This window comes from Aotus nancymaae, unplaced genomic scaffold (genome assembly GCF_030222135.1).
Source record: "Aotus nancymaae isolate 86718 unplaced genomic scaffold, 86718_ANA_hifiasm-v0.15.2.pri h1tg000015l_0, whole genome shotgun sequence".
Taxonomy (NCBI): Eukaryota; Metazoa; Chordata; class Mammalia; order Primates; family Aotidae; genus Aotus; species Aotus nancymaae.
In genome coordinates, this window is record NW_026988426.1 from 11,499,097 (window position 1) to 11,502,079 (window position 2,983).

Below are 2,983 nucleotides of genomic sequence, written 5' to 3' on the forward strand. Positions count from 1 at the left end.
TACATAGCAGCCTAGTAAAACCATCAGTCAACAAGTATGAATGAAGCATCTACCATATACTAAGTACCATATTAGACATAATAATCAATAATATTTATTGCTTTGCTTTTAAATGTATCTATTATGTAAAGTGTATCTATTATGTAAAGTTTTGTTTTATTATCAACAGTGTTTCTTCTGTAATTTGAATTATAAACTCTGTAGAAAGTGTGTCACTGTCATAGTCACCAGTACCCATAATCACTAAATTGTCATTTTCCGCACTGTCTTTCTCTTTCTGAGTGTGTGTATGTGTGGTTGTGTGCAAATGATATTCATATAGTCCAGTAATGCAGCCACATTTTACTATTCTGTTTTTGAATTTAAGATACATAATTTCAGTTTCTGTTCTGCATTATGTATTCTGGATTTATCTGTGAAATCTTTAACATGGAAAATTGCATGCAGACAGGATGCAACCTGTGTAGTAAGATAGGTAGATACATATACCTGTTTAGTGAGATGCATAGATAGATAGGTATAGCTGTATCTCAAGACTGAAATTTGTTAGAAAATATAAATTTCTTAGATGTCATGCAGGGAATCAGCATAACTAATTATTTTTAAGTATCCCATATTAATGTTCTCGTGTCTCAAATAAAATTGCCAAAATTAAAAAAAAGAGGCTAAAAAAATGAGACTTTGGTGTGGAAGTTAATGGGCTTTGGAGGTATGTAAACATGAGGTAGATTCATGGTTTATTCTTCAGAAATTGTTGGGAAATTTTATACAACACCATGTGACATGTATTTACTTTTTAAAAACAAATTTATATTAGCCTTTGGATAAAAATCTTTCTAAAATGCATCTCATATAGTTATATTAACACTATTTAGGATTTTCTTGAGTTTTCATTGACCTTACTATGAATATTGATTTATATTGCATTGCAATATATGGAGATTCTTAAAGACTATTGACATGCATTAGTAGGTCTATTTTCTTTATACCAAGAACTTCCAGATTAATTTATTTTTGAGTAATGTGTTCAGTCATTCATTTTCTATTCAAGAATCAAACATTTATTTAACTTCCCTAAACCAAGAATGGTGCTATGAACTGAAGATACCCATATTTTTAAAAGCTATATATCCTTTTCTTAAACATAAAAAAAATCATTTTCCTCAGACACTAGTGCAATTCAGAGTGATATAAATAGGAAACTACGGAAGCTCTGGGGGGAAACAAGTTCAACTGGAGGAAGGTAGGTAGGAGGATAAAGCGAAAAAGATGAGTAAAGACTTGCTCCAGGAGGGAACAAGGTAACATCTAAAGTGAAATCTTGAAGTTTAAGCAGAAATTAGCCTGGTTTGAAAATAGTTGGTTGTGTTGGTCTATTTTATATTGGTATAAAAGAATACCGGAGACTGAGTACTTTATAAAGAAAAGTTTATTTGGCTCTTGGTTCTGCAGACTGTGCAAGAAGCATGGTGTGAGCATCTGCTTCCGGGGAGGCCTCAGGAGACTTTTGCTTATGGTGAAAGGTGAAGTGGGAGCAGGTATATCACATGGAGAAAGAGGAAGTCAAAGAGAGGAGGTGGTGACATGCTCTTTTAACAACCAGAGTTCCTGTGAACTAATAAAGGGAGAACTCACTCATTACCTCAGAAAAGGCACCAAGCCATTCATGGAGTTCTTCCCTCCTGACCCAAACGGCTCTCACTAGGCAACATCTCTAATATTGGGGGTCACATTTCAACACGAGATTTGGAGGAGACAAATATTCAAACCATATCAGTGGCATAACAAAAGCAGAAGGAGTTATAAGTAGAGGACATGAAAAGTGTTAAGTCTTGAGACTTTGATCCATTCATGCTGCACAAGTAACTAATTTAGTGGAATCACCAAGTCAAAGGGTTGGGAATAATGAAAATAGTTTAGATTATGGTATGAGATGGTGAGAAGGAGAATATTTCTAGTGGGGGATTTATGTATATGTTGAATTTTTTTATTTGTTCCAAGAGGTATTGGGATGACACTGAAGGGGCTCATTCAGGGATATAACAAAAGATTTGTTATATTTGAACTATATAATTATATTTTTAATTTGAAAGATTACACTAATGGCAAGTACAGAGATCTGATTAGAAAGAACCAAATATTATTTGGAAGATCAATTATATATCTGTTGTACACAATATAAAACAGTTCCCTGTGTTCAAAGGTACAAAATCTAGAAATATTGTGGAAATCACATTAAAAATTGTTGAGTGAATATGAAGGAAAATACAGGGAGGGTTCTAAGATGAAGCCATATTGTATAAGGCTTATTGTTTATATCACATAACTGAGAGCTTTGAATTGAGCTTTCTTTCACTGAGATAGAAATAATAAGAACAAAAATCAAATTTGGTGTGGAAAATTAATTGTTTCATACAGGTATTGCAAGCTTAAGATATTTGGAGAATTCCCAGGTTTGACTGTTTCATAGACTGTGTGTATAGTCAAGCGCTGAACAGAGAAATCTAGGTTCAAGATTTAACAGTGTCTAAAAAGTTCTAAAGCAAGAGTTGATTTCACTAAGGGAAAATGAGCAAAGCTACAAAGGAGGAAAGATGAGAACTGAGCTGTGGCAAGAATTAACTGGAATAGGAGGGATAGCTTTCAGATAATACTAATGTGTTATTGAGTGATAGGAAGACGATTACAATGTTAGTGTCTTCAAAATTCAAGAGAAGAATTTCAAGAACAGAAGAATATTAATACTGAAATGAGGCAAGGGTCAAAAATAAGGTTTTCTTTGTAGGCAGAAGGGATGATTAAGCAAAAGATGTGTTACTAATATCTTGATAGAAACATTTTTCAATGGAATATAAAAAGTGGATCTCTAGATGTAGTGAATGAGTGATTAGGACATGAATAAACAGAGCAGTGGTGTACATCTCTCTATCAAAGCCTTGGTTGTAGACAACTGGTGAGGAAGAGTTTCAATATAACACTTCTG